Source organism: Pteropus vampyrus, unplaced genomic scaffold, assembly GCF_000151845.1.
Source record: "Pteropus vampyrus isolate Shadow unplaced genomic scaffold, Pvam_2.0 Scaffold1, whole genome shotgun sequence".
NCBI lineage: Eukaryota > Metazoa > Chordata > Mammalia > Chiroptera > Pteropodidae > Pteropus > Pteropus vampyrus.
In genome coordinates, this window is record NW_011888782.1 from 31425973 (window position 1) to 31451068 (window position 25096).

General features: G+C 36.8%; 1 protein-coding gene and 1 pseudogene across 2 annotated transcripts in view; one reads left to right on the plus strand and one right to left on the minus strand.

The window, feature by feature from the left end:
• Positions 1-5483: 5483 nt before the first annotated feature.
• On the minus strand, positions 5484-5602 carry LOC111736668 (annotated as a pseudogene).
• A 4599-nt stretch (positions 5603-10201) lies between these two features.
• The window catches only part of USF3 (upstream transcription factor family member 3), a 35177-nt gene continuing 20282 nt past the window's right edge, over positions 10202-25096 (plus strand). Inside the window, exon 1 of one of the 2 annotated variants that reach the window (XM_011378366.2) lies at positions 10202-10472. The gene's annotated coding sequence lies outside the window, so the exon portion shown is untranslated. Of the gene's footprint in view, positions 10473-14469; positions 15127-25096 lie in introns of those variants that run through there. The other variant, XM_023524715.1, reaches the window with a different exon arrangement.

Consider the following 25096-nt stretch of genomic DNA (forward strand, 5'->3'; position numbering starts at 1 on the left):
ACCATATTGACAACATCAAAAGTTCTCTATAAAGATCCAAACAATCATCCTATTGTCACTAGCACTCTACTAAAGTATAATAAAACTGTCAGGTACCACATGTATAACTGCTTACGAGGTAAAATCTGAATATATAATTAGTATATACAACAGTAAAATCAAGTAAAATGAGGGCTTTATTATAGCACCCTCAAAGCAGTTTTATGATTGTTCTTACCATCTTCCTATGTGAGTTATTTGCCTTTAGCTGATGTAAAAGTTGTAAATTGTTCCTACAAATTTATTGAGCACCTATGTTCTACACTCTAGGGATATGTCGGTGAGTTAGGCAGATAATCATGGCCTCTTGAAAAGGAAGTAAAATTCTAATTAACTTATGTAAAATTTCTGTCTAACTAAAGGCCTAAAACAACCAGAGCCTCCAAGGATCTTGACTTTAACTTAACTTTGGAAGGAACTTGCTTTCTATTAACACTTTGGAGTATTAAACAAAAAAGCCTAATACTCATAGAAGAGCTAAGACTACGAGCATGAAAGAGAGTTTAGAACATGTAAATTCAGAATTTTTGCTACAGAAACCATCTAACTTACATTGTAAAGATAATGCTTGTTCCTTGAATTCCACCCTAAACTTCCTTGAGGAAGCTACAATTTAGAAAAGAAGACTAGCTCAACCGGCTGGAGGTTTAGCTGGAGGTCATCGTACTATCAGCCAGATTTGGAGTGACCTTTGACATAATTTGATGTTTTACATCAGAATCCAAAGAGTAAACTCTTCGACCTCCCTAGGTCTTTTCTTCACTTTGGTTTCTGATCCCTTATGCGTACTTCTTCCCCAGGTGTCTGACACTAGGAATGACCACCTATTAAGCACTTGATTCATTTACGTATAAACATTTATAATGATTTCTGTTTACTTACCTGTGCAGGTTTCCTCATACCTTGTCTTATATACTTGATTGTGGTTAAAACTGATAGCTCCTACAACTACCTACCACAACTACCCCATACTTAACTAGGTTCCCTCTCCCAACATAAAATTGGCTAGTGTCTTTAATCCAAATCAAAATTCAGCTAATAGGTAACCTGGGACAAATTTAGAGCATTATTCCTGAATTACTGGTCCTTAGAAAAGTGCTATTTGTAGGGCTTAGAACATTGCCTTATGTGATATTTGGTTGAGTATACCCACAATGGGTCAGGCACTGGCAGTACAGCAGTAAAAAAGATGGCTCTGGCCCTGGCCTGGTGATCCTTAACAGTCTGGTAGAGAACGGACATTACATTATTTCAATTACCATGAGATACTCTCTTGGAGCGGGAGGCATACTTTTACAGAATTTTTGAGAAATTTAAATCAATTTGTGATTTAAATTCTTAGTACAAAATGATTATTTTTAAGATTATTCTTTTTACACCTGAGTGAAAAAAAAGATAATTACCATAAAACTGGAATTGAAAAAGTCAAGATATCAGCAACATTTCAATATTGAACCAAATTTATAAAAGACACAAGTTATCAAGAGCATTCTGTCAGCACTCACCAGCTATAAATGGAAAACTAACCTGTTCACACACTGATCACAAGGAGAGTGATTTAGTAAAAAAGATATATCCTCCAGGAAAGTTAAAATAAAAATAAAAAAGTTTTCTTAAATGGTCAAATTTAACAAATATGTGTATTAAAAGGGGCTGCAAAATTTTGCATTATGACTGTTTTAAAGAGGTCATATGTGGGAAAAACATTGAGATCTTTTCATAATGAAGGATTTAATTCACAAAAGAAATGCATTTAATGGAAAAAGTAATTTTAATAACTAGACAGTTTACAAAACTGGCTTTATTTTTGTCTAATGAGAATTTGAAAATATTTGCATCCTACCTGTCCTAATCCTGCCTTGCACTAGATTCATTCATTAAAACACTTGCTGAAACTTTCCTGTGTATCAGGCACTGTGGTAGATGCTCTATACAAATTAACTCACTTAATTCGCACAACAGTTTTTTGTCATAGGAACTTTAATTAGCTACATCTTACAGTTTCAGAGTGGGCTTTAAAAAAAAATAGGATAACTTTTTCAAGGTCACAGCTAATTAAAGGGCTGAGCTTGGTGTGCATGTTGGGTGACTCCAGCACCTAAGCCATAACCGCTCCCTACTTTCTTTTAGAGAAGTAAATCTTGCTAATATAAACCAAGTTTGAAGTGACCTGTACGGTAATGTTCACAATAAATTAACTAGAAGGAACCAAAATGCTGGATAATATGGGGAAGCTTAAAATATGATACCTCAATATTACTCAGCTTTTAAAATATGATTAAAGTGGAAGAAGGCAAGATATAAAATTATACAGAAATAGAAAATAGCAAGATAGAAAATTTAAATCCAACCATATTGATCATAACACTGAAGGTAAATAGTCTAAACATCAATTTAAAGGTAGAGACTTTTCATACTGGATATTAAAAAAACAAACAAAAAACATACTACCTGTAAGAAACCCACATTAAATATAGGTGAATCAGTAGGTTAAAAGAAAAAGGATGAAAAAGATATACCATGTAAACTCTAGTTAAAAGCCAGAATGGCTAAATTAATACCAAAGTAGATTTGGGAACAAAATATACTTTCAGGTATAAAGAGGGATATTTATGATGAAAGGGTCAATTTACCAAGAGAATTTATCTTAAGTTTATATGAACCTAGTAACAGTTTCCAAATACATGAAGCAAAAACTAACAGGAGAAATAGACAAATCCACAATTGGAGATTTCGAATTCTTGGTAAATAGTAAGACAAGTATATAGAAAATAGGTAAGGTTATAGAAAATGTGAATGACATTTTCAACCAACTTGACCTAATTAACATATAAAATATTTTACCCAACATAAGAATACACATTCTTTTCAAGTGCACCATGATTATTCACCAAAGTGAACCATATCTTGGGGCACAAGTTGCAATAAAATTTAAGAAGACCGATGCCATGCAAATCATGTTCTTTAAACACACCAGAACTAATCAAGAAATTGATAACCATCTGGAAAATCCCCCAAATATTTGGAAATTAAACAACATGTTGCTAGATAACTCCTGTGTCTAAGAAGAAATCACAAGAGAATATTAGAAAAAAATTGAACAGAAGGAATATGAAAACAATGTTTCACAGCTATGGGATTAAACTGAAGTGCTCAAAAGATAATTTATAGCATTAAATGTATATATGAGAAAAGTTCTTGAATCAAGGAACTAAGCTTCCACCTTAACCTAGAGATAAAAGAGCTGGTTAAACCTAAACTGAAGGAAGGAAATAATAAAGAGCAAAACTCAAAACTGAAGACAATAGAAAAATAAATAAAACAAAAAGCTACTTCTTTGAAAGAATAAGTGATACACCTCCCCTCTAGCCAGACCAAAAACAAAAACAAAAAGCATGAGTGCGCGCGCGCACACACACACACACACACACACACGCACACACACACACACACACACACACACACATAACCAATATCACTAATGAAAGAGGACATCACTACAAAACTTACAATAAAAGGATAATAGATATCTCGAAAAACTTTATTCAATAATTCAACAACTTAGATAACAAATTTTTTGAAAGACAAAGCATTCTGGTTACTCAAGAAGAAATAGAATCTGGCAGTTCTGCAAAAGGTTAAGCATCATAGAGTCACCATAGACTCAGTGATGCCCGCCCAGGTATATAGTCAAGAAAAATGAAAACATATATCCACACAAAAACTTGTACATGGGGGTAGGGGGGCTGGGGACAGGTGGGGGGAGGGAACTTGTACTTGAATGTTCATAGCAGTGTTATTCATAGTAACCAAAGTGTGAATGCAGCCCAAATGTCCATTAACTAATGAATAGATAAACAAAATGTTTCATATCCACACAATACAATGTTATTTGCCATAATAGGTGAATTGTATGTTCTTAACCTAAGAATCAAAAACTAAAATGAGAGGCAGTGAGCATGGGTGGGGGTGAGGTGGGGGTGGAGGATCAGGAAGAATTGCAATTCGAATAACACAAATTTAGGCAGAAACTCAGTTACCGTTCTCATTATAGGGTGAGGGCAAGGATTATTATTTTTTTTAGAAAAAGAATGGAATAATTGCATGAATAGAAGAAATTTCTATTGATGTTACTGAGCAGAGTTACTCTTTAGCTATATATTAGCTATATGTGGCTGGTTACTGATTCTATCTTCAGAAAGGGAATCTGTAATCATTAGCCTTTGTGGTCAGGATGTCTGCTTTCCTGTTAACTTTGCTAACAGTTGTTCATAAGGCAATGTTGACTTGGCTTAGTCCGAAGGTTATTTTGCCCAGTTCAAACATTCCAAAGCTTCAGGGAGCAAGCTGTGCAGAGCCTCTAGAAAATGGCTGCCCTATCTCCAATAAAAATGGCTCCACATGTCAACTTTTCACAATGGTATGTGAATTTTATCTCAATAAAACTGGTATTCCAAAAAATCAAATATTGAAAGAAAAGAAAAGAAAAAGAATAGGTAACTCGAGTAGACTTAAACATGTAAAAGATATTGAATTTGTAGTTAAAATCTTTCCATGAAAATAATTTCACAAGAGTGGCCCAAATGGCTTCTTTTGTGAATTCTATCAAATATTTAAGAAAGAAATAATGCCAAATCTACACTCTTCAAGAAAACAGTACAGGAAAGAATATTGCCTAACTCATTTTATGAGAATAGCATTATATTGATACCAAAATGAGACAAAAACATTACAAGAAAACTATAGACCAGTATCTCTCATGAGGATAGGAAAATCCTTAAGAAAATTTTAGCAAATCAATCTAGCAATTTATTAAAAAGGTATATGATGATCAAATAGGATTAGTTCCAGGTTTGAAAGGTTAACAACTGAAAATCAGTTTGTGTAATTTATCATATTAACAAATTTAAAAAGAAAAAAAATGTGATTCTCTCAATAGATGCAGAAAAAAGTATTTCACAAAATTCATATTTCAACATTCATTCATTATAAAACTTTGAATGACAAGGAATAAAAACAAACAACTCAGAAAGGGTATCTATAAAAAGCCTACAGCTACCATCATACTTAATAGTGAAAAACTGGATGCTTTGTTTCTAAGATTGGGAAGAAGGTAAGGATGACTGATCTTTCCACATCTATACAATATTGCATTGAAAGCCCTTCCCTGTCTAGTAAGAAGAAAAAGAAATAACAAGCATGCTGATTGGTGAGAAATAAAGAAAATGGTCTTTATTTCGCAGATTACACAATGAAATAGAAAATGCTAAGATAACAAAAAAAAAATGCTACTAGAACTAATAAGTGAATGTAAAAAGGTCATGGGATACAGGGATATAGATATCTTTTTTTTTTTTTTTTTTTTAGACGAGGCAACCCTTGGTTGACCTCACAGATTGCAAGGACCTTGTCAGTTTACAATCCCTTATTTTTTAAAATTTTTTCACCTACAGCACCTGGTCTTCCTAGGTGGTCTCCCATCTAAGTACTAACCAGGCTGGACCCTGCTTAGCTTCCACGATCAGACGGGATTGGGCTTGTTCAGGGTGGCATAGCTGTAGACGGATACAGATATTAATTGTATTTCCAGCAACGTAAATTAAAAATTGAAATTAAAAAAATAACATTTACACTATCACAAACATATGAGCTATTTAGGAATAATTTTTTAAAATATATGTAAGACCTGTATACAGAGAGCTATAAAACACTCTTGAGAGAAATTTTAAAAGACTCAAATAAAGGGAGAAAGATAACATATTCATGAACCCAAAGACTCAATATTAAGTCATAACTTCTCCAAATTGAATTATAGGTACCAGTAAAAAGTTTTAGCAGGCTTTTTTTTTTTTTTAACATGACAAGCTTAAATTTATTTGGAAATGTGGACCTAGAATAGTTAAAACAATTTTTTAAAGAACAAGAAAATTGGAATACTTACACTACAAGTCTTATACTTCAAGACTTACAAAGCTGTAATGATCATAACGGTGTGGTATTGGTGTGACTGACAATAGATCAATGGAACAGAATAAAGTTCAAAAATAAGGTTGTAAATATATATGGTGAATTTATTTTTGTTCAAGGTACAAGGTCTTTATAATTGGTGCTGAAAAAATGGATTTCTCAATGCAAAAATAAACACTTCGATCCATACTTCTACAACATACAACAATTAATTCAAAATGTTCTACGGATCTAAATACAAAATATAAAACTATAAAACTTCTAGAATAAAACATAGAAAAAAAATCTATGTGATCTTTTGTTAGTCAAAGATTTCTTAGCTAGGACATCATAAGCATGATCTATAAAAGAAACAATTGATATTTGGGACTTAAATTAAGAACTGCTATTTGAAAACATTGTTCAGAAAATGAAAAGACAACCCAGGAACTGGGAGAATATATTGCATATCATGTATTTGACAAAGAATATGTATCCAGAACATATAAATAACTCTCAAGACTCAGTAAATAACAAACAGCCCAATAAAAATGGGCTATCGTATACCAAAAGGTGCTCAATACTGTTCGTCACTAAGAAATGCGAATTAAAGTCACAATGAAATACCACTATAAACCTATTAGAATGACTAAAATTTTAAAAGAATGACCATATTAAGTGTTAGAAAAGATACGGTGCAATTCAAATTCTCATATTCTACTGGTGGGAATATAAAATGATACAACTTTGGAAAACAGTTTAGCAGTTAAAAAAAAAAGTTACAGGTACCATATGAATCATCCATTCCACTGGATATTTACCCAAGTGTTACCAAAGGAAAATGAAAACAAATGACCATACAAAGATTTGTACACAGATATTCTGGCATCTTTATATGAATAGTCCAAAACTGCAAACAATCCCACTGTCCACCAATGTGAATACACATGATAGATCTATGCAATGGAATGCTAAATAGCAACAAAAGATAATTAATTATTAATACACACAACAAAGCGGATAAATTTCAAAATAAAAAAGTATGCCAGATGGAAGAAGATAGAATTTTAAAAAGTATTCTATTTATATAAAATTCTAGAAAAGTATTCTATTTATATAAAATTCTAGAAAATGAAAATGAACGTGCAGTGACAGCAGATTAGTGGTTACCTGGAGAACAGGATGAAAGAAAGAGGAAGGAATTAGAAAGTTGTATGAGGAAATATGAGGGCAGGATGATTATGTTCATTTTTGATTGTAGAGTATGGTTTCACATTTGCATACATATGCCGAAACTTATCATGTTGTCCATTTTAAATATGTTCAGTTTGTTGTAGGTTAATTATACCTCAATAAAGCTATTTTGTTTTTGTTTTTTCAAGACACAGACTGGGTGGAAATATTTACATAACATATATGTGAGAAAGACCTTTTATTCAGAACATATAAAGAACTTCTACGACTCATCAAGACAAGTATCCTGACTCAAAAATGGGCTCAAGATTAGAACGCTTTACCGAAGGAGCTATGCAACCGGCCAATAAGCAAAGGAAGATATGCTCAACACCACTACTAATTAGAGAAATGAAAATTAAAATCACGAGAGTCCACTTTACATTCACTCTAAGGGCTAGAATTCAAAAGAGGGACAAGGTTTGGCGATGACCTGGAGTATCTGGAATCCGCTATACTGCTGTTAAAAAAGAGAAATATTACAATCATTTTGGAAAACAACTAGGGAGTTTCTGCGGGAAATACAGAAGCAGATTTCAGACGTTGACCATTAGCTTTTATCACTGCCATTCACTTCTGAAATCTTCTAAAAAGAAAACGCAAGCTTGCAGCCTCTTTCGCCCCGCGCTCATCTAGGGGCCGAAGGGCAGCCCTAGCCCGGGACGGGCCTGGCACCAGAGGGAGCCGGGAGCCTGCAAGTTGGAGAGAAGAGAGGTGCACGCGTAACTGGCGTTCGCACCCCACCAGGCTCTGCACTTAGGGTCCCCATCAAGGAGGCACACTTTGCGCAGCTCTAGCCTCCCATAGCAGCGAGGTAGTGGGTGGAGCCGAGCCGCCTCCGGGAACCGTCCCCCGGACTGCCCCTGCAGTTCCGGCCCCAGCCCTGGCTGTCAGAAGTATTTTCTCCTTGTCTTTTATCTACAGAAGTAGGAAAAAAAGAGATGTCACGAAATGAAATTGGGGATGCAAGCAAGGGGCTCCTAAATTATGCAACTAGTCTCTTAGAACCATTGAAGAGTCCTCAAGTATGTGGGTGAAAATCAGATTCACTCCGACTTGTGTGATAAATGGACTTGACCTGGAGGCAGAGAAACCAGTTTTGGTTGGCCACCATACTTCATCTTCAGCATAGGCACTGGAAGCACGCACCAGCTAGCCCGAAAATTGGATTGGTGGGAGTACTTGACGTTATCCTCTCATGTCTAGTGCAGTAAACTGATGTCGAATGGGCAAAGCCAATGAAAAGACCCACGAATGGGATTTGGGCCTCAGTCAGGAATGAGGATTAAATTTAAAAAGCTAACATTCGGACCTTTTATCAAATGGAAGTTTTTCTTATTTAACACTTCTAAATTGTGCCAGAAAAGTACTGATGTATATTTTTAATAGTGCTCCAAAGAAACTCTTAAATCCTGTTTTCTGAAGTATCAAAGATATTTATTTTACTTTAGACTCCATGCATGGCAGTTGTTTAGAAAGTCATACATAACCCTAGATATAATATTTATTAACCAGAACAGTTTTTAAACCAGGATACCTTATATTCTGATCACAACAGGAATTATTTCCTACAGCTGGACATACTAAATACTACATGATTTCATGGAAGTGCTATTATCATTACTATTAGGCTCTGAGTCCTAGGGTCTTACTCAACTGCAGCTTTGATTTGGGTGTGTTAAGTTCATTCAGAGGCTAATTAGAGCTTCATATGCCGAGATACCAAAGAAAATTTCCAGACTGTTTATAGTGCCATAATTTATAAGCAACTTTGAAGGTCTTCTGTTTCATCATAGCTTTAAAACTGTTGTAGAAACATAAGATGCGGTTACTGTTTAACTTTACACTTATTTCAATACAAGGTCGACTTCCTTTGTACAGAGTCAAGTAACTTTTCTTATGCCATGCCCTGAGTGCACCTTCTGGAAGTTACCTGGTCTAACTAAGCCCACGGACATCTAAGATCTGGGGCATTTCCAAACCTGGTTGTGGAAGCACTTGGAAATCTTTGACCACCAAAGATTTCCTGTGGAAGACACCTGTTTCAGGAGGGGAGGAGTTATGAAATATGAAGCAAAACCAGGAAACGGGAGTTGTGATCACAGTTCTCCGGCCCCCAAACCTATCTTGGAGTTAGGAGAGCCTCGGGTCTCTATTCCATCACCCGCGGCTCTATACCTCCTAGATCTAGGTCTCTAGGAACCCAAGTTTGAAATTCCAACTCCCATTCTCCCAATGCCACATATTCTCTTCCCCCAGATGCGGGGCCCCCGGACACTTCTGAGCATGGTCGTTTCCAGGTCGCGGGAATCCGTGTTTTACTGCAAATGAAAGATGACAGCCTACAAATTCGAGCAGAGTCAGGTCGGCAACGATCTTTCAGTGAAAGGGCAGTCGGAGACGTCTGGATTCTCTTCTTTTTTCCCCCACCTCCTCTTACAGAAGCAACATCCCGCCTTCCGGCTCTGTAGGCTTGAGGAGCAGGCTAATTCTCGGAGCCCTCTCGTACCCTCTCCTTTTTCAGTTTTTGCACTTATAAACTCCTACAGGAAGACGTGGAAAGCGTAACAGAACAGGATACAAAGAAGTTTCTTAAAACACCTCCGTTTCTAGGTTCTCAAGGCGTCCCCTTTAAGGAATCAGGCCCACCTCTTTCCCATTCACCTACTGGCTTTCCTTTCTGCCTATCATTCTACCTTTAAGAATATTTCCTGTTCCTTCAACCTAACTTGCACACCTCCGCCCCCCGGCCCTCTTCATTGGGCCGCCCGAGGCCCGTTCACTCTTCCGTTTTCCCTCCACCTGCTCCCGCCCTCCAGCCTAGCGCAACAGCGTCCTGGGTTCTGATAGGCTGTCGCGGCAGCCTCTCCGGGGCTGGGTTGGTGGGCTGAGTGGCAGGGGCGGGAGCGAGGCACACCCAGGGTAGGCTGTTCGCTTGCTGAGCAGCGGCCGCGGGAGGGGCGGGGAGGGGCGGGGGGAGGGGGGCTGGGAAAGTTGAGGCCGCGCTGCCGCCGGGTCTCCGGCCTTGAGGGCTCGGGCTCGCAGCGGCGGCGGTGGCCGCAAGAAGAGGCGGCAGGGGCGGGGGGAGAGGAGGGCCTGGGCCCGCGCTCCCCCAGCCCCAGAGGAGCAGGCGCCTGCCGCGGGGGGAGAGATTTGCCTGGGCAGTCGGACACCCCTGCCGTACCCGTCTGGGATCATGACCCAGGCGGGGGTCGCCGCTGCCGCCGCCGCGGCCAAGACCGTGCAACCCGCGGGTGAGTGACTGCGGGAGGGGGCCGCTGACAGCCGGAGCGGGGGGCGGGGGCCGGGGCTGCGGGGGCGGCTCCGGGGGGCGGCTCCGGGCTCTGCTCCACCCACCCCCTACCCGCTCCGGGAGGTGGGGGCTGCGCAAAGTGTGTCTCCTTCGTGGGGACCCCTGCATATGGAGCCTAGTAGGGTGCTAGCGCGGGCGGTACGTGCACCCCTCTGCTCTCCGACCTGCGGGCTCCCCGCGCCCCCTGGTGCCAGGCCCGTCGGGGGCTCGCGCTGCGCCACGGCCCCCAGATGTGCGCGGGGCGAGAAAGGGTACACGCTGCCCCGGGTGTATAAAGAGCTGGGCATCCAGGTTCACACCGGATGGTCTTTGCCCACCTCCTTCACCTTTTACTGTCTCCATCCTCTCTTTCCTTGCCTTCTGAATTTCCTTCGAACCCACTGGTCAGACTCACGTGACTTGCTTTTTAACTCTCATCCCTATGTTGAGAGTTAGGCTGCGTTACCTTTTTAGAAGCCTTTCTTTTCCTTTCTGAATAGGAGCGGTAGAAGCGAACAGCCAACTCTTGGAATCTAGTTCCATATTTCGAGGAAATATTTCTGGACTCTTATTCATGTTTAACATTTGGATTATCGGGTTCTCTCATACTCATTGCCCCCTTCTCTACTTACCCTCTACGGCTACGCTGGAGTATGCTCCTTTGAATTCATTAACTTCATATGGAAATGAGAGACTGCATAAACCTATGTGTGTGGAATTCCAGCTATAGGCTTCCTTCTTACGTTCTTATACCATTTTTACCATTAAGTAGATACAGTGACCTAGTACCATACAAAACAAGACAGTTGTAGCTTAAGTTTTCATGAAGACATTTGCTTACCTATAAACAAAGTACAAATTTCTTGAATAAACGCTTCGGTGAGTAGCATGGAACCTGAGGCATATTTGTACATATGCTTTTTCTTAAAAAAGAAAAAAAGCGAGCGGGGCGGGGGGTTAGGGTGGGGGGTGGGGACTTGCTTTTTGAAGGATCAACCGACTGTCATATTCTCCAATCACCTTGATGACTTTTTCCTCCCACACAGGACAGTTGTTTATCGTAGTACAGACTTGCTATAGGAGATACATTTGTTGTTTCCCTTTATTTGTAAGGTACTGTGAAAGTATTTGTTGCAAAATAAGCAAAGTACTTTGTAATCATTGCACTTCTGAAACCAGTAACAGTACAGTGTAATGTCTCCAGGTTCTATAAGAATGAATATTTAATCTCATATTTTGCTTTAGTCTGAGAAATTTTATAAAATTCAGACGTAGATGCAGCCTAGAACGTTCCTTAATATAAACACACTTTATTTTAGGGACCTAAGGACAGCATAGGATTGAAGTAATTATTTTCTAAGTTAGTTGTTTGTGAGACATCATGGAAATAAAATTAAAAAGTTGCAGACTATGCAGTCATTTAAACAGTCATGTAAGAGAAATCGATCGGTTTTTCTATTTTCAGAGCTTAGCATTGTCAACAAGGGAAAAGATTAAAACTGAGAATGTTTAACTCAGGTTAGAAGATAAGCTTCACCAGATAATTGCTTATAAACAGGGACTGAAACCAAGCTTGGATCTCAGCTATATCTGTCAATCCTTACCTTCCTATTCTTTAGCCCAGTGATTCTCAATCAGGACTATACATTAGAATCACCTTGTGTGCTTTTACATGTTAATGCTTAGACCAATCCTCTCGGAGATTCTCTTACTTTTGGTATGGGGTGAGTGTCAGCTATAGGTGTATGTATATATTTCTTTTTAGTATTCAGGGTCTTTTTAGTATTCAGGGTTGAGAACTATTATGAGTCCAGAACAATGTCCAGTCTGCTAGGTTTGTGTTCCAGGCTCTTCTAAATTAAGGCCTTCACTCATGTGTCCAACTTTTCCCCTACTGCTTCCCAGCATGAGCCTTCAGATTTCCTCATAGTCCCACAAATATGCAATTCAGATTCTTGCTTTTGTTCATGACATTGGTCTTTCTCAGCATACTAATGCCCCTCCCTGTACTCCTTTTCCCCACCAATAATTCTGACTCTATGAATGTTTTTCTGACGGCTCTTACTTTTAGTGATTGGCTTCCTTTGAACTTTGGTGCCATCTATTGTTAGAAGACTCCCTTTTTGCTTCTACCATGGCGGTTTAACTTCTTTCGTATTGGTTTTATTATTCTCAAACTTAATGGCAAGAAGTATTTCATTTTTGAGTTCTCCTAAAATGGTTTGCTTTGGGTTGGATTAGTTTGCTTTGGAACTCTACCAACTCTGCTTGCAACCATAGTTTCAGGTTTGAGTCTATCTCAGATGTTTGTCGTGGTAGATTCCTCACACCTTAACTTGCATTGAATTCATGTATGGACGTCAATTTCTTCCATATTTTTTCCTGGTTTCTTCAATAGATTGACTCTTTTCTCTAATGTGACCCCATAACGGCTTGTGTTAACACTAATTACATTGCCATAAGTGTCTTTATCCACTTTCTGCACTAGACTCCTACCCCCAGAACATCCATGTTGAGCAACTCCAGGAAGTATGATTCACATTGTATTCTTAAATACCATTGCAGCATAGCAGAGCTAGAACCCCATCAATATAGGAACTGTGTTCTCTTCATTTTTCTATTCCTGGGACCTAACACAGCTCTTGTCATTAGTGGGCACTTACATGTTTGTTGTGTGAGTAAATGACTGTTACTGTATTATGCAAAGATAATAATATACTTGTTTAAGATAAGTCGATTTGGCATTAATTGGCTTTGCTATTAAATATTTTCTGTCTTATACTCCTAGTATGGGTTTGTTAAGGGTTAGTAGAATTTAAGTAATTATGGTTGTGACAGACTCCTTAAACGTGTAATCTTCCTTGCAATATACACAGGGATATGTACCTTGAATCCTTTACCCTGAGCTTTAGAGGTTGAGTCTTGTTATCCATAAAATATTTGTGGAACTTTCACTAAGAGAAAAGCCGTTAACTGTCCAATTGGATAATTTTTCTTTTTCTCATTAAATTTTCTGTATGGATACAATTGCACTCCACAAGACCAGATCTTTTAATTAGATCAGTAGGGCATGATAAGTTGCTCCTATTAATGTGCTAATACTCTTTTTAATTCAGTTCATCAAGTATTTATCAAGTGCTTACCATGTACCCAATACTCTTAGGTGCTAAAGAGAATACAAAACTAGTAAATAGTGTGGACTTAGCTCTTAAGAAGTTTTTAGACCTATTGGGAGGATCAGGGAACACCATATCAAATAATTAAAGAACTGAACACAGTATTTATTAGATGCTAATTTAAACATAAATACCCAAAGGCTATGATGCAGTGGTTAATACCACAGAAAATTAAGAAAGACCATTTATTACTCTCATATTTAGTACTAATTGTTGAGGATACAAATATAAACGATGTGGTTTCTACCATTTAGAAGCTTATTGTCTAATGGGAAAAACCAATAAACATATAGAGTGTATTTCATGTTAAGACATTGTAGAGTATTATGTCAGGATATTTGGGACTAACCTCTAGGAATCAGAAAGTTTCAAAGAGGGTAATTAGGAGTTTCCAGGTGGAAAGTTGATATGAGCATTCCAGACAAAGTAACAGATACAAAGCCATGAAAATGAGAGAGGGAGTTTCTTGATTAAGGAGCTGCAAGTAGAATGTCAGTAGAAAGTTTTACGTTAAAGAACCTGAACTCTGGAAACAGACACATGTGTTTTGCAAACTTTTATTCCTGAGAAGTTCGAGCTTTTGCAGATCTTTCGTCTGTAGGGTAGCAGTAGTCTACAGGTAACTTCTCTGCAAGTGTTAGTACGAAGGATTCTTCCAGTTCCCATCTATGCTTCTTGTTACTTCCCTTTTGTCTGTTGCCTGGTTGTATGAGGAGCTCCAGATAGCCTTTCCTTCCAATTAATGAAGCCATTATTGGATCCTCTGGCAAAAGCATTCTTCCCTTAGCTACCACAGTTTCTTAAATGAACAGCAGAACTCATGGTGAAGGGGACAGGGAGAAATTTGTAGTGTAACCATGAGAGGTACCACTTCTATCTCTACTTCACTTGCAGGACCAGTTTCTCTTTGGTTACAAGCAACAGAAATTGCCTTTGGCTAACTTAAGCAGAAAAGGGGGATTTATGGATAGGTACTGGGTAAGCTCAGAGAAGTGAAGGAAAATAGAATAATGAAGACTTGGAAAGGCCAGGGCACAGCAGCTTCTAGAATCACCTGAGTCTAACTCAGGCTCAGCCACTTTTTCTTCTTGTGCACAGAGTTTTTTTGGTCAGCCTTGTGCCTACCCCAGAGATGAGACCGTGTTTTGTGGTCCTGTCAGACCTCGGTAATGAGGCAGAGAAGCTCTCCAAAGGAAAGACGAGGTGTTGTTGCCAGAAGGCCAAAAACAAGATATTTCCTACAGAGTTCGTTGGATTTGGCAATGTGGAGATCTTTGGGTGAGCTTGACGTAAGCAGTTTTAGGAATAAAAACCAGGTAACAATGAGATGAAGAGTGAATGAAAAGTGAGAAAGAAAGGACAGTGAGTATAAACTACTCTTTCAAAGAGCCTGATGGTCCGGAGAGAGAAAGAATGGGAACATCTAGAAGCTGTGTCAAAGTGAGCAAAATAAATCACTTTTGCCTCTTAAATGGAAAAAAAAATAAAGATATATTTTAATGGGAAAGCATTAATAGAGGAGAGATTAATATATTAGAGAAACAATATATTTTGTAACAAGATTACTAAGAAGTGGAATGATGGAGGTCAGAACAAAGGTAGAGGGTATAGTGTTAGCTAGACCCATTAGGGAAGTCTTTATAGAGAAAGATAGACCTGTCTGGGCTTTAAAGAGTGATAGGATTTAGATAAGCAAAGTGGAAAGGCCATTTCAGTGAGAAAATAGCATAGATTTAGCAAAAAATACAGTTAGTTCATAAGGGGCACAGGGAAGAACTGGATTGAATTGGAGAGGAGAGAAGAGTAGATGACATGATTAGCTATATAGCCCTGTTCCTATGAGTGTTGTACTAGGTGGAAGTGGATGAGTGAGATTGGCCAGTGAAGAGGATAGTGGTAGAGTCAGAAAGCTAGGACCAAGAGTTTGGATTTGGTGCAGTAGATGTTGGAAAACAGTACTGTGGATTCTGCAGCAGGAGAGGTACATGGTGGAATACAGTGAATTGGAAAGATTACTGAGACATTGGTGTATAAAACCACTGAAGAATAAGGACAAGACTGGGAGCAACAAAAGAGTAGTAAGAGCCAGACATGTATAAAATGGGGCCTAATCTAAGGTGATAGTAATACACAGGGGAGAAAAAGATTGTGAAAAGAATTGATAGGATTTGATGAGAAGATGTAAAGATTATTTTTGAGTTTTAGAGCCAGATTAAAGTTTTAGTGTTATTGATAAAATGGAGAAATTGGAAGTTAGGTCTCTTAAAAGGCAAGGCAGATTAGTGTGTTGTAAACAGACTTGTTAATTGGTTTTGAAATGAAATGTTCTGAAGAGAGTCTTGCCTAGCCAAAGATTTGGAGCAAGATCAGTGTTCAAAGGTAGCTTTATTATAAAAACATAATGGCTTTTTCATAGAAACAATTTGAAACTTTGTAAGGAGAAAGCTAATAGAAAAAAGCATTGAGCTTTGAAAGTCTCTTTGACTAAGATTCATGGTAGAGAAAGATGAGGCATATTTGGAGAAGAGGAAGACAACCTGGGAGAGAGAATTTTTAAAAAAGGGAGAGTTCAGCAGCCTCAAATCCTGCAGAAAGAAGGAGGAAGACATAGACAAGACCTTTAATTTGGTAAAAAATAGTCCCTGACCTCTAAGAAAGCAGTTTCGGTTGGCAGAAACAATCAGAAAGCATACTACCATAGATTTAGGAGGAACTGGCCAATGAAAGAAAGGTGAGATGCTTCACAGGAATAGTAGGAGAGAAACAGAATGATAGACAGAGAAGTTGGCAAATTCTTGTTTACTGTAAGGAAACTATATTTTGGAAGCAAAAGAGAAATCATTAAGGGAGAAATAAAGTGCCAAAGAGGGAAGAATCAAATATAGAGTCCTCCACAGATGGTGAGGTCAGCTTTAGAATTTCTGGTGAGTTGAAAGGATAGATGTTTAGACAGAGGTCTTTTAAGATAAATGTAGGATCCAGTCATGAAACTCGTGCCATATGACCTCCATCTCTTCAGTAAATTAAGGGGGAAATAGAAAAAAGACACTTTGCTTGATCTGTTAAATGTATTATTATGTAAACTCACAACAGTCATCTGACAGGTTGGTGATAATCTCCCAGTTTTAAATGTGAAGATGCCAAGACTTCAAGGAGTACTTATTTGAAACAAATAGCTAGTAAATGTCAGCTGTGAGATTTAATCCTAGGTCTGATACTAAAGGCTGTTTCCATTCTACTATACCATTCATTCATTAATGTAAAATGAAGGATATGTGGGGGCTTGAAAATATCTGTATGAGTGATTAGAGTGGCTCTGCCTCAGATGCACTTTAGGAGCTTTCAAAAAATTCCTGTACTCTACCGAAGTTATTTATTCTTTCATCTTTATTACCTACTGTATTAGTCAGCCTTCTCCAGAGAAACAGAACCAATAGGTTATATATTACAAGATAAACCTGGAGCATCTTATAGGACCAAAAAGTAAGAAAGTACTAAAAAACGGGTGGGAGGGAGATGAGGAGGACACATGTAAAGGACACAGGAGCCAACCCAAAAGAGTGTCCAATGGCCAAAGCTTGAACAATTTTAACAATAAAATAACTATTGCATTAAATTTGACCCAAAGAATAAAATAAATAATCGTAAGTCCATACTGATACAAATGATTAAATAAATAAATGGGGAGAAGAGACACATCTTTAAGAATTCTAAAAAAATACGTTTAGATACTCTTTTCTGTAAGAGGTGGAAATGAATTCCTTTCTTTCAGTGTGAGCTATGCTTAATACTTCCAAAGAATAAGAGTGTGAAAAGGGAAGAATAGTAACATAGTAGTAATTGCATGAGTAGTGTTATCAGCAAATTTGAGGCAGAAAATTGGTGGGGAAGACTACTTTTTTTTTTTTTTTACAATTTAAATCCTTCATTATGATCTGTTTAATATAAGTATGTGTTATTTGTATAATGAGGAAGAATCTAGTTAACAAAAAATAAGAAAATATGAAAATAAGGATACACCTTTATTAGTGCTGAAAAGCTGGAAAAGGTGTCATCTAAAGATCAAAAACATTTAGGAACTTATGAAAAATGCAATGCATATGGAGTCAGATTGATGACAGAACCTTACAGTGTGGAGAAATCTGCAACACAATACAGGTGTAAAGGGGAAACACTAGAAAAGTGAGTTTTCCTAACATACTTCTGGAAAACCCCAAAGCTCAGACTTTGGAAGGTAGAATGGATTAAGGTTGGTTGTCTTAGTTCTTTTCAGTTGCTATAGCAAAATACCACAGACTGGTTGGCTTATAAACAACAGAAATTTATTTCTCATAGTTCTGGAGGCTGGAGGTCCAAATCAGGATGCCAGCATGGTTGGATATGGTGCAGGTCTTCTGGGTTTGCAGAATGCCAACTTCTTCATGGTGGAAGGGGCAAGTAAGCTCTTTAAGCTCTCTTTTTAAGGGCACTAATCTCATTCATGAGGGCTCTGCCCTCATGACCTAGTCATCTCCCAAAGGCCCTACCTCCTAATACCATCACCTTGGGGAATTAGGATTTCAACACATGAATTTTGGCGGACACAAACATTCAGACCATAGCAGTGGTCAAAATGTAATTAATTAGCAGACTGCAAAACAGCTGTTCCAGGATCATTTAGAATAGCTTAATTACAGCATTTACTCACATGGTAAGTAGTTAAAACAAATTTATATAAGTTGGGGCTATCTCCATCATGGGCTTTAGGGCCAGAGAGAGAATCAGCGTTATACTTTATAGAACTTCTAGTTGCCACTATGAATATGGAGCTCCTTCCTTCAGAAGATACCCAGTTAGCTGCTCACCTCCATCCATGTGTGATACTTTTCATAGCCAGGACTCATAATCAGCATGCATATTCATGGTGGGAGAGGGAACAGAACATGACCAGTGTAACAATAATTATAATAAATACGATGGAATAAGTTCTCATTTTTTTTTTAAAGGTTCTTAAACTATAGAAACAAATCTCTGGGTTTGTATTACTACAGACAAATATAAAAACAAAATAATACAGAAGAGTTAAAATACAAGTATATACACTGCAGGTAAATGTTGAATGAAAGAAAATGCATATTAATTTGTTATCAGGCAAAGTTTAATTCTAGACAACAAACATTTAATTTAAAAAATATTTAATAAAACTTTATACCTAAGGAGCTAATAATATATACTCTTCTTAAATACTCATCTAACACTTAAAATATATAAGAGGGCTACAAAGAAAATCTCAAATTCTAAAAAATATTTATTGCTAATCATATTGTAAGGAAACAGTTCACACGAAATTAACAAAAGGGGAAGCAAAAACTTATTTCACAAGTTTTTTCAACTCAGGTTGAAGAGGATATAAAAGCTGAAATTACAAGGAAGAAAAAGTCAAGATAATAAAAACAAGCAAATTATTGAAAAAAATGATTCATAACGTGAAAGGGGATTCATTCTCACCTTAGTCATCAAGGAGATATAAGTTAAGCAATAATAAGATATCTTTTATTGCCTTTAGACTAATAAATATGTAAAAGATGTTGATTGCAGCCTCCCTTCCCCCCAAGATAATATATTTCTAAGTAAAAATAAAGCATGTTTCAGTGACATATATATAGCATAATATCATTTTCTAAAAAAATTTATGTGCATGTGAAAGTGCATAGATAGATACAAAACTCTGCAGAAAGATCAAGAAAACTAATACCAAATTGGTTTCCAACATGGAGGGGGTGGAATTGAATAAGTGGCAGAAGGGTCTTAAATTTTCCATCTCAAATGAAAGAAATATGGTTAGGGGTAATATTTACTTTTTTGTCTTTCAGTATAGTATTTTAAAAATAATTTAAAATTTAACCAAGATTACATACTATTTAAAAATTAATGTCTTGAAAATATTATGTATCAAAATCTATGGGCTGTGGACAAAGTTGTACCTTGAAGAAATAGTATAATCCTAAATGCATTTATTAGAAAGACTGAAAAATTAATGCATATATTGGAAGAGAAAAGGCATGCATGTGGCAAAAAATTAAAATTGTATATGAGGATGTACAGTAAGTCTTCCTGGCACCCTGTCCCCCATTTCTCCTCAGAGGCAATCCTTCCAGAGGAAGTCTGTGCATTCGTGTGTATGTGTGTGTATATGCACCCCCCCCCCCCATATATAGTTTGCTAGGGCTGTCATAACAAAATACACACTGTGGCTTAAACAACAGCAACAAAACTATTTTTTTTATAGTTCTGGAGGTTAGAAGTCCAATATCAAGGTGTTTGCAAGTTGGTTTCTTTTGAGGCTTCTGTCCTTGGCTTGTAGGTGGTTACCTTCTCACTGTACCTTCTAGTGGTCATCGCTATGTCTGTGTGGTCTAATCTCCTTTTCTTAGGAAGACATCAGTCACTGGATTAGGCCCCACTCTAATGACTCCATTTTAAATTAATTACATCTTTAAAGACCTATCTTCAAATATAGCCACATTCCAAAGTACTGGGAGTTAGGACTTCAACATAGGAATTTTGGGGAGATAGAACACAATATAACTATTGTATGGGTAGAGCTATTAGAGTGAAGCATCTGAAATTGCAGTTTCTAGAGGCAGAAAAGATCAAATACGGACAATTTCAGATGGTTCAACATAACATGGTGACATATTTCATCAGTCTCCTCGTAATGAGCCTTTCTTTGTCTTTTGAATATCTTCGAATAAATGTCTTTGTGCATATACATGAACATACTTGTGGGGTAAATTTCTGGGAGTTGTTGCATTATAGAGTATATATTTTTGTGGACCAGATATGGATCGAGAATATGTCAGGACGGAGCTGGTGTGGGCATTCTGCCTCAGGCCTTCCTGACAGAGGCAAGGAAGGGTGCTTCAGCAGAAAGAGACTGGAGCTGTGAGGACAAATGCAGAAGTTGGGGGATGGAGGTGGAGAGAAAGAGTAAGAGACTGTGTGGGGGAAAGGCATAGAAGGAAATGTATTGAGATATTCCCAATGGATTGTTTTGTGACTAGAAATGACTAGTGAATTTTTATTATGTAACTGTGGCCAGTAAAGTCATGGGATGGGCCCTAAATTTTATCGAAGGAGTAGGTAAGATCGCCCCACAGAAGAGATTTGAACTGATACTATTTCCATTTTATGTGTCCTCCTCTCAGTGCAACAATTGCGAATCTGGACATAAGTAATTGCTTGGGCTTACATACGGAAATGTCTGGAATTGATACCATTAGATTGTTAAAAGCAGAGAAGCACTGGTACTTCATATATATCTGTGCTGTTTAAAATTTTTACATAGAGCAGGGATTACTTTTGCAATTGATTAAAAAAGAAAAAAGCTTTAAAGCATGGCGTTCCCTTTGAATTTAGGCAGGATATAATTTCTGAGCCAGAAGTATTTATAGTTTGCCTGGACAAGAGCAAGGAAAAAGTCTAAAAAATGCTGAGCTATTTACAGTTGCTATTCCTGAAGAGCATAGTTGGAGAGCCAAGTAACTTTTCCATTTAACTTTATACATTTCTGTATATTCTTCAAAAAATATATATTTTTAATAATACTATACTGTGTATTTGAAAGTTGCTAAGAGAGTAGATATTAAAAGTTCTCATTAGAAAAAAATTGTAACTGTGTGGTGATGGGTGTTAACTAGATTTATTGTGATCATTTCATGATATGTACAAATATCAAATCATGTTGTACACCTGAAACTAATATAATGTTATGTGTCAATTATATCTCAAAAATAAAGTTACTTGTGTAGTTTAAAAATAAAAATTTAAACTGTATTCAGAAAATTATACTTTTGGCTTATTTTTTTTCTCTTGAGATATAGTTAGACTCAACTTCATAGTGAAAGCTCTAGTGGCAGGATTTCATTATCTCATATTCTTATATATGTCATAGTATCCCATGGTTGACATTACGAGCCTCCAAAACTGTTGTGCCAGACATGATGGTGACATATTGACAGGAAGGAGCCAACAGACATTGTTAAAGGATGTAAGATTTCTTTGACGGTAAAAGAGATGAGAACTTCTGATAGCAGTTACACAAAGCAGAAAACAATAGAGCACACTCATAAACAGCTACTCAAGTTCCCACTGAGGTGGAAAGCTGCTACTAAAACCACAGACAAAGAAGGATTACTCTGGGTGTAAAAAGCACCCCTCTGCTATCCCTGTGCTATAGTGCTGTTGGGTCAAGATTTAATGACTTGAAACAGTTGGACCAAGTAATAGGACATTCTGGGTAGAGGATTATTAACTGAAAATGCTGGAGAAGATAAATGCAAACAGTAGCTCCAATAGCAAAATACAGAGAGCATAGATGCCTAAAGCACTAAATAAGATGATAGATGATATATATGTGATATTAAACATAAATGCTATAGTCATGATTTTGAATATTTAATGACATGGAGAAATACTCACCTTTAGTAAAAAGGAGAATACAACCTTGCTTGTGGTCTAGCATTTATAAAAAATAAGGTGTGTGTAGAAAAAAATCCACAAGAAAATCCAAAAAGTGTTAACATTGATTCTTGTGGATTCTTGTAGTGTTGTGATTGAGAGTAGTTTTAATTTTCTCTCCATGCCTTTGTTTTCTAGTTATATATTACTTTTAATGTAAGGAAAAACTGTTAAAGCAAGGTGATCAAAATAAATAGAGATCTTTTTGTTACAGAGGTGAAATAGACTAGTAGTATAATGGCTGTGACTTAGACCAGGGATTTAAGATTAGTTGTGCTATAATTTCTTTGGATTATATTCTAGTTCAGTGGGGCAAGTCATTTTGATTGGAGAGGACTAAGGATTTACTAAGAGAGTTCATATAAAGAAATAGAACACATTTAAAAACTGCATATCTATGTAGCCATTCCATAAAATATTTTAAATAATTGTAAAATACATAGGAATGCATTAAACAACAGCAAAAACGAGATCTTCCTCAAACCACTGACAAATAATGTTTAAGCAATGTGCTATAAATATTTCAATTCAGACATTTTAATTCAACTTGAAAATTCTATGATAAGAATTAGGTTTTGCATTGTATTTAAAGACACCATTTAAATTAACCTTTGCTATTAATTTGCTTTTTGGTGAGAAGAAAATACAATTTGCCACTGAGCAGTTAGACTGAGTTTTCTCCTAAATAAATGCTGTACTTATTTTTAGTGGCTTCACATTTTCCTTGTATTTGAGAAATTAGGGATGATTGGTAACTAAATAGAAATTTGAAATTGTATGCTGAAAGAAAGCAGATGTATAATTTGAATTTAGTTATCAGGGATCCCATTCTTTAAAGTGCTAATAAAAGTATTGCTTATATCAATTTCCATAATACTAGATTTGAAATATGACATTCTTAGAAATCTTTTTTATAGTTAGTCTACACTGAGATTTGGAGTGCAAATGGTACTATCACTCTGGGGAAAGTGTGACAAATGTTCTTATGTAAGTCTTTTTGTGGATATAGTCTTTCATTTCTCTTGGCTTAATACCTAGATTGGAACTGTAGAGTATATGATAAGCAATTCTACTCCTAGATATTTACCCAAGAGAAATGAAAGACTGTATCCTCAAAAAGACTTATGTAAGAACGTTCATGGATAGCAGCTTCATTCATAATAGCCCAAACAAGGAAACAGTCTAGGTGTTCAACAACAGAAAAATGAATAAAGAAACTGTTTTAAACTCACACAATATATATTCATAGTAGTAAGAAGGACTATTTGGATGAATTTGAAAAATGGCAAGCTGAGTAAAACATTGACACAATAGAATTTTCAGTTAATACATTATAAAGTTCTATGGTGAAATAAATGAGAACATTGGTTGCCTCTGTGGGAGGAGGGGAAGGAATTGATGAGGAAGAGTCACATGAAAACTTTCTCTAGTGATATACTTTGATAGGAGTTGGATCACACAGGTGTGTATATTTGTCAGAACTCATTGAATGTTATACTTTAGATTTATGCGTTTTATTATGTGTAAGCTTTACCTCAAGGGGAAAAAAAGTTTTAAAAGATATGATGTTAATGTAAATGATCTGAAGGCCACACTTTGAGAACCAATGGATTTGACTAATTTCAGAAATAATCCTTTCTTACCATGAAAAATAATAATTCATATATTACTAATGTAACATTTTGAAGTTTTTCTTTAAAAATTCATGGCACTGTCAACATAAGAACTTCCACACTTGTAGAGAAGTTTTATGAGCTTATTTGAACAGAACTGACACCCTGCCAGGAAGCAAGATCTCAAATGCTCTGGAGAATGACAGTTTTGCAGTTTCTTTTATACATTTGGAATGGAGAGAAGGAGAGAACATAGGAAGATTATGTGAAGGTGGGAGAAAGAAAGGCAAGGAAATCTGATTGGATTACAGTATAGTTAACAAGATTATGTGTTCCTCTGAGGGTGGTTACTCTTCCAGGTCTCAGGAAAAGAGGATTACTTCTAGCATTTCACAGGTGTATTAACTTAGAATCACAAGAACAATGGACAGGGCTTGCTTAAGGCAAAAGTAAATCTTTTATAGCTGCCCACCATGACCTGCCCAGTTCGAAATTTGTGATCAGATCACCCTGTGAGGTCACTTTTGGTTAGATTTATAATAGAGCCCCTTTTTCGTCCATAGCACTTTATTTTAAAGGGTATATTTGTATATAGTTCTATAAATATTGTATTAAAAGCACCACTTCCTTAGATTAGTTAATAAGTGGACAAGGATTTATGACAAAATTATATAGTTCTTTATTCCAATAAGTTTTTTTTTAATGTCAGGAATGCAATTTTGATATCAGAAAGAATTGGACATGGAAATAATTTTGCATAGAATTAGATGTAATTGAATTGGTTAAAGTGTGGTTTGAGATGGATGTTTATAGTGACATTTAGTAAACTGGATGTTTTTGATTTGCAGTATTCCTTTTTCGGTTGAACGCCTGGCTTTCACCACAATGTCATTTACTTTAAGATTTTAGATGTTTAGAAAATTAGAACTTTTATGTATCTTAATGGTAACATGAATCTGCAGATTTTCAAAAGTGCTACCGGGGAGCAACTAGAACCTGATGCTAATGACCAAACATTGACTCATGGGTATGAGGCAAATCTGACCTTACTGATTTACAGGTAAAATTATGTCGTTAACTGTCATGCCATATCTCAAATAATCTCTCCTATAATAGGGTATTAGATGCCTGAAATTTCGCCAATTAAAGCCACTTGCCTCTGTTTCTAAATTTTCTATATAAGAATCACCCTGGGCACTCTTCCTTTAGAAATTGGAATTCCTTCCTTATAAACTGCTTCAAGGGGTCTGGGATGGGCCGAGAATTTATTCGTATTATTCTGATAATTTTTATCAGGA